This window comes from Coenobita brevimanus, chromosome 66 (assembly GCF_032717465.1).
Source record: "Coenobita brevimanus isolate Jiangsu-jjx chromosome 66, ASM3271746v2, whole genome shotgun sequence".
Lineage (NCBI taxonomy): Eukaryota > Metazoa > Arthropoda > Malacostraca > Decapoda > Coenobitidae > Coenobita > Coenobita brevimanus.
Window position 1 is genome coordinate 26,720,342 of NC_137019.1, and position 7,947 is coordinate 26,728,288.

Below are 7,947 nucleotides of genomic sequence, written 5' to 3' on the forward strand. Positions count from 1 at the left end.
CCCACAACGTTCTGTTCTGGGTCCCCTACTGTTCCTAATAATGATAGGGGACATTGACAAAGAAGTTGCGCACTCCACACTTGCCTCTTTTGCTGACGACACCAACATATGCAAGAACATCAGAGCTAGAGAAGACGTAGATCTTCTCCAAGAGGACCTCGACAAAGTCTACCGTTGGGTGGGGAAAAACAACATGACATTCAACGATGGCAAGTACCAACTGCTCAGAAGTGGTACCAACCAAGAGATCCTCGACAACACCTCTTTGCTCACAAGTGAAAATGAGGCAATTGACACAAGCTGCCATGCAAAATGCCTTGGGGTATACCTAAGTGATGATGCCACTTTCAAGCACCACACAGAGCAAACCATCAAGAAGGCCAGAAGAATCGCTGGGTGGGCTCTTAGAACCTTCTATTCCCGGGAGAAGGAGTGCATGCTGACTCTGTGGAGGGCACTTGTCCAACCTATCCTGGACTACTGCTGTCAGCTATGGTCCCCCCACAGGATTATGGACATTCAGGCCCTTGAGTCCATACAGAGAGCATACACCAGGCAAATAAAGGGCATGAAAGAACTCTCCTACTGGGACAGACTTAAAAAACTGGGGCTATATTCTCAGCAGCGACGGAGAGAAAGATACATCATCATCTACACATGAAAGGTCCTTGAAAAATTGGTACCTAACCCTTCCAACATCAGTGAGGTGGAACCACATTTAAACCAGAGGGCAGGTCGAAGGTGTGTAAGAAAAATCCCACCATCACAAGCACCAGCGAGGATCAAGACTCTCCTCTCATCCAGTCTGCCCTACAATGGTCCCAGAATCTTCAACTGCCTGCCACGAAGAATTCGGGACCTAACTAACTGCTATGTAAAGCACTTCAAAGCCCAACTGGACGAATTCCTGAGGACGGTACCTGATGAGCCGCCAGTACCTGGTTACACATCATTCTGCAGAGCGACTACAAATTCATTACCAGACCAAGTGGATCTGCAACGCATGGACACCGGGTTCGGAGTGAGTGTTGGAACACCATTGCTCTGAGGAATCTCCTTGCAACACCTACAAGTAAACAAGTAAGTACTCATCACACCACCAAGTACTCAAATGCATTCACATTTTCCATTTCCTCCGTATCCAACCTCACTGTACATTCACTGACTTCATTTCTCTTGAAGACCATAACTTTACTCTTCCCTGCATTCACCTTTAGATTTCTTACACATTCCCCCAGTCTGATCCACCAAGCCTTGTAGCTCCCCTTCGTCTTCACTTAACAACACATTATCATCAGCAAACAACAATACACGGAGCCTCCACACACTGCCCTCTCTCACTAGGGCCGCTCCCACATCCACTGCCCTACTTTGGATCTTTTTTATAACCCCATCCATATAAAGATTGAACAAGCATGCAGACATGACACATCCCTTTTTCAATCCTTAAAATAGAAAAATTCACTCAATTTACTATTCACACGCACTGCTGCCTTAGCACCTTCATGCATACTCTTCATGACATTCAGCAACTTTCCATTTACTCCATATATTTTTAATACTTTCCACATTCTTTGTCTATCCACCCTGTCATATGCTTTCTCCAAATCCATGAAGGCTGGATACAATTTCTTTCCCTTCTCTAGAAACTTTTCCACTAAAGATCAAAGAATGAATATCTGATCTACACAACCTCTTCCCTTCCTAAAACCTCCCTGCACTTCTCCAACTAATTCCTCTGTTATATCCCTAACTCTGGCAGTAACTATCATACCATATACTTTTCCTTTTACACTATGAAGACAAATGCCCCTGTGATTACCACACACTTCTTTTTCCCCTTTTCCATTGCACAAGGGAATAATTATACCTGACTTCCAATCCTCTGGGACTCTACCTTCCTCCCAGGCCAGTCTGCACATCTTCCACATCCATTCTACTACTATCTCTCCCCATGTTTCAGAATTTCACTCACACTCCATCATTTCCTGGGGCTTTCCCCATTTTGACTTTCTTCATTGCTTTAACAACTTCCATCCTACTGATTTCTTCCTCTCTTCTCACATCCCTCCATCTCCCAGCCACTCCCCAGCCACTTACTGTATACTCGCAACCACGTTGAGTACACCGCTTCCCGTCCGATCAGCAAAGTTAAGCAACGTTGGGTCTGGTTAGTACTTGGATGGGTGACCGCCTGGGAACACCAGATGCTGTTGGCATCCCTACGTGTCAAGTGGGGTTGGTGGAGGATTAGTGCCCCTCCCTGAAAAACAATTAACTCTAAGCCCTTGGCCACCCCGTGTGGGGTACATGGCGTCTGGCAATGAATGAAACTTTCATTCTCTATGTTCAACGATTCCTTAACCCGAGATGTCCCGACGACGTATGGGTACATTGCAACATTTTGCATTTGCCAGTCCCGATGACGTACTGGTACGTCGTGCAATTGCAAGGTCCCTAATTTGCACAATTTTCAGTTTTCGCGCGTGATTTTTTTTGTACGTATACACGGGACACCCTCTATTCCTCTACAAGATGCCAAGCAGGGACAATGCCTTACACCACATAACCTCCCCCCCTCCCCCCGCACGCCATTGTCTTGGCAATTCACCAGTTACCAGTGACCTGGCCAATAAAGACATTCAGGGCCAGAGTGATTCGCCAATCGATGACAATGTGGAGGACAAAGTTTACATAGCATTAGAGGAAGAAACAGTCAGAAATGATGATCAGGTAATGTGGCAAAAGAAGGTCAGGTATGGTGATGAGTTAGTGAATGAAACAATGCTTATAATGCCTATATTACTGTTTGAAAACCAATATACTCTTGTACTACATATAAATTTGTACCAAATAAATAAATAAATACCGTTTATGAGTGGTGTGAAATAGTTACCCTCCCATAGAACTCGTTTTCTTTGTTGCCAGCCTGTTAGAAAACCCAGTCAAGTAAGGAGGTACTGCTACCTGGATCAAGTATTTTAAACCTCAGGTGAGCGATTTCTCTATGAAATTTCGATGTTTCTCACCAAAAGCGGAGGTTTTAGCCAAAAAACAAAAAACAAAAAAACAAAAATCGAAAATACCTCGGGATTGGGGGGTGTCAGAGGTGCGAAATAGCTCAGGACGTGACGGGTTAATGTGATCTCACCATCTGCTCACTTTTTCTCCCTTCTCCACCAGTAATCTGCCATTTTTATCTTTCACTACCCGACTAACTTCTTTTGCCACCCTGTCTAACTCTCTTTACCTCTTACTAGAACATTTTCTTACATTCTTTCCACTTTACACTCAAATTCCTTCCAAATTCTTCATCCACACTCTTCTTATTCTCGCTTACTAATCTTTTCACTTCTTTCTTCCTCTCTACATATAACTCTCTTCTGACTGTTAACTTCTTCCACGCCCATTTCTCATCCACTCACTATATGCTTTCTTCTTTTGTGCCACAGCCTGTCTCACCTCTTCATTTCACCATGCTGTTCCTTGCACCCCCTTTTGTGTTCTCTTCATCCCACACACCACCTCACATGCTGCCCAGATTTCTTCAGTGAGTATCTTGCACACACCTTCCACATCCTCCGTCTGCACCAAATCATATTTACCCAGTCGCTTCTCCACTTCTCTCTTATATTCTGCCTTTTTCCCATCATCTTGAAACCTTTCCACCCTCCTTGTATGAACTACTTCCTTCTGTCTTTCCGTTCTTCAATTCCTCCATTGCATTTAAATAAATATTGATGCCTTTTAATCATCTTTTAATATTTTTTTGCAACTATTTATACCAGTATGTAGCTATCTAATAAGTATGTTGCTTCATTGGATGAGTGGATGGTACCAACTAGAAAGATAGATGGGTTCTTTGACAGATGAAGAAATAAATTTTGATGCCTTTTACTCAAATTTTGATCAATTTTTGCAACTATATATGTATCTGTCTAATAACTATCACTACATCAGTTGGATGGATAATACTTGCTAGTGAAATATTGGCTCAACGGAGCAAGCCAGACACTACCACCCTAGGAGGAGGGTACAGAGAGGTGACCCCCACCCCACAAGGAGATGACGGAGAGGTTCTTTTCACCTGCTGAGCCTTCTGGACAGAAACAGCATATCTCTCCCATGACCCTCCGACCCTCATCCCCGCAGCCAGACCACCGGGCAGTGTCCAGTAAAAGTACACTACACTTTAGCGGAGGGAACACTCACGAGAATCAGGGTGTGACTTGCAAAGACAAGCTCCCAAGCAGACCCTCGGACACCAAGTCCCCTGGACCAGTCTCCTTTTTGGCAGAGGATTCAGGAGGAGCCTCAAGGGCTGCTATCCCCCAGGATGGGCAGCGGACATGCCATCGCCATCCACCAAAGCTGTCTCCAGGGCAGGAGCCCCAGACCCAAAGGCAGGAGAGCAGTCCTCGTTGGCACTGTGGCAATAGCTGGGCGTATTCATTGGGCGTCTTCTCCCTGCCTCCAAAACAAGAGCCGGAGAGCAATCTCCGTCGGCGTTGTGCCAATAGCCGGGTATATCCATCGGGCGCCTTCTTGCCCTTGAAATGATGGTTGGAGAGCAGTCTCTGTCGGCACTGTGGCAATAGCTGGGCGTATCCATTGGACGCCTTCTCCCCATCGTCAGGAACTAGGCCAGAGAGCAGCCTCTGTCTGAGCTGTGGGAGTAGCCAGGCATATCCACTGGGCGCCTTCTCCCTGCCACCAGGGTCTGTAGTGCTCAGAGGAGCCTCCCCCGACTCCTCTGGCCCTCCTGTCCCCTTTAGGAGCCCAGGCAGTGCCTGACGGAGGGAAAGTCCCCAGGACCTCCCCTGTCTAGCCTGGACCAGAGTTCTGGCGGGACCTCCCCGCCCTGCCGAGTAGGAGAGTCAGCCCTCGGCTGCTCTCCCTCTGCCCATCCCCAGGCTTCTGTAGAGGAAGGTACCTCTTGCCCCGTCCACCACTCCAGTGGCAGAGTTAGGTGCCCCTGTCCCCTCCCCTCTACACAGGAGGGCGGTTTCTTCTCCTTTCCAGGGACCCCACCAGAGACCAGAAGGGACGTGACATCCCCGAGGCCTGGTGTCCTGTTCCTGCAGCCCCAGGTGTTGTCAGACTCCTTTAGGACGAGAGGCCGCAGCTAACCCCTGCCGGCCTCCTCCCGATGGCAAGACCGCAGCCCCCAAAGTCAGCAGGTCTCCCCCGGTGCCTGTTGCAGTCACTGAGGCTCCCTCAGTGATGGCGGCTGCAGACTCTCCCTGACGGCCGCCTCTGCAGAACGAAGCAGCAGCCCACCCTGGGCGCCGCCCTCTCCATGCCCGACCCAGCCCTGGGCCTCCCCAGGTCCTCTCTCAGAACCCCAACAATGACTAAGGGCCAAGGCCATGTGGCGCGCCTCCTGGACCTCTTTGGCCCTAGTCCAGAGAGCCCCACATCACACAGGGCCACTACAGAAAGAGATCTGCCCACCACGCCACCCACCAACTCCTACTGGACTCGTGGTGACCTCACAGGCGACCTACCCCTGGAATACATCCCGGACGGCCCACCCCAACGCCCGATTCCCACCTGCGGTGTGTCGTATCCTACACTCTACATAACCCTTGGTATGCTTCGCACTCAGTCTCGCCAAGTACGGTGAACGGCTGCCACTAATGAGTAGTTGGTAGCATGTGACAGTAGCAGCGGAGAGTGCTGAGACAAGCCCAGAGGGGGCCTACAACCTCGTAGGTTAGGACAACAAGATATTAAATACCCCTTTCTGCCCCAGACTCCCTCCCGGACTTCCAAAAATTAACAGTTCCACACTAAGGTTACAAAACACAGAAACAATTTTTAATAATCTGATACACAGTATTTACACTACTTTGGAAACAAGTTACACAGCTTATAACATTAATCTCCCGAGTCTCATCTCGACACAAGGGAAGTTCCAATCGCTTAATTACGACTTGACAGCAACTAAGTACGTAACTTGATAGCCATATATGACTTCAGTCTACTTATCCAAAAGACTAGACAACCATCCGTGAGTGATAAAGGTTCACTTAAATGTTATAAGTCTTACTCTAAGTTAATTCTACCACTTAATTAATATTCGCCACAACCTGGAACATACGCGTCAAATAATACTGCTGATTTTTCTGAGTAGTGACTGCCGGTACTTTACTCTCCCACAAGACTATTCTTCAAATACTTCTACTCACCAGTACTGCGAAGCCCATGGTCGTGGCTGTTCTCCCCGTCTGTCCCAGCTGGACACAAGACAATTCTGCCTGACTGTCAAACCCTCTCTAGCCCCATCTCTCTCATGAGCATGCTTATATACACCTCCATACGGATATTGAGTCACTAATACACCATACTCCATCCCAGTATACACCCTCTGCTCTCATTCACTGGCACACCATTATGGGTGGAGATTTCACAGATGACAGCCACCCCCGGGACCCCAGGGCACTCCGAGTACATTAGCCTCTGCACCCCGGCCCCTCAAGAGCTATTATTAATCTACGTCCTGGGTGTTTTTTGCCCCTTACATAGTCACCCTCCTTCTCCCATCACTCCCTTATTCATTTCATTTATTCCTGTGTTTCATCTTCCCTTTCCTCTGCAATTCTTTCCAGCCCTCGCTGTCTCCTAGCTCCCTGTGCTTTTTCCCACTCCTGCTGGGCACGTGTCAAAACCTCAGCACCATGCTTACGTCGGAGTGTTTTAAATGCTGCCTTCAGGAACTTCCGACGCTGGCGATCCATTGTCCTATCGTCCCCTGCTCCATATTTGCCTGCCCCACATCCGACTTCTCCTTCACTCCTTTCTCCGCCTTCCTCCTCTCCCCTTCTACTCCCACTCAACCCAGGCCTCGGTCTGAAGGGGCCGTGTGAGTAAGAGTTGGAGATGACGTCAGGAGCAGCGGTATTTAGGTGGGCGGCAAGTACTTGGTCGTTTCAAGCGCTCCCCCCCTCCCCCCTTGTTCTCGCCATATACTCCACTGGGACATCAGGGGAGTTCTGGGGGTAAGCATCCCCGGGTGGCTAGAAGAGAGGTCGATCCAAGATCTGGAATGCTCGAATGACGGTCCAATGCAGCGACAACAGCTTCTGTTAATCCAACACTTATACCCTAGATAGGAAGCAAGGAACATAGCAATAACACCTGACAGAGCATAAACATAAATACTGGCTGGGTTGGTTTCAGTAGGGGTTTGAGCAGGAGTTCAGATAGGAAGCGTAACAACTCGTCTAGGTACACAGATGTGAAGGAGTTATTCTGGGGAAAAATCTCAGGGATTGCTCGTATGGCATCTAGTTCAACACTAGAGAGAGACATATTGAAATGTAATGTGTGGGGGCTTAGAGACAGTTTAATATCCTTGGTGAGGGTGGCATAAGCTGGAAATGTGTTTCACTGTGAGCACTGCAACTGTCACCCAGGACCAAATGTCCTATACCTTTAACAATCTGAATGTCTTGCTTATCTCATTAATAGCACAGTTAAGATTAAATTGCATAGGCTTATTTGTAGAAAAATGTTATGCTGGGTGTTTTAAGTCTGACCTCTCGTCCTAAGAACACCAGCTAGTGAGTGGGGTCCTCTTTCCGGACCGGAAGTAAAGCATCCACAAAGGAACAGGACATAAAAACCAGGCAGTACACCTTAACACATCTATTACCTTAACTCTGACACCGTGACAATATACACAAAGAGATATTGGATATGTGTAAAGACAGGAAACACAGGATTAGCCTTTAATACAATGGGTAAGATTACACACACAGTAAGTCACTCTTCACTTGTACAGGAATATTTAGTACTAATATTACAGTACCCGAATAATATGCTTTGGCAGAGATGGCGTTTTTGAGTATATGCTTTGGCAGAGATGGCGTTTTATTTACTGAGTTCGTTTCACTAGGGGAGGATGTGACCAGGAGTGGGGGGAATGAATATTACCATACGTGG

The 7,947-nt window shown here is 47.7% G+C and overlaps 1 pseudogene; it reads left to right on the top strand.

The window, feature by feature from the left end:
- Positions 1 to 2,101: 2,101 nt before the first annotated feature.
- Positions 2,102 to 2,219, top strand: LOC145405438 (5S ribosomal RNA; annotated as a pseudogene).
- Positions 2,220 to 7,947: the final 5,728 nt, after the last annotated feature.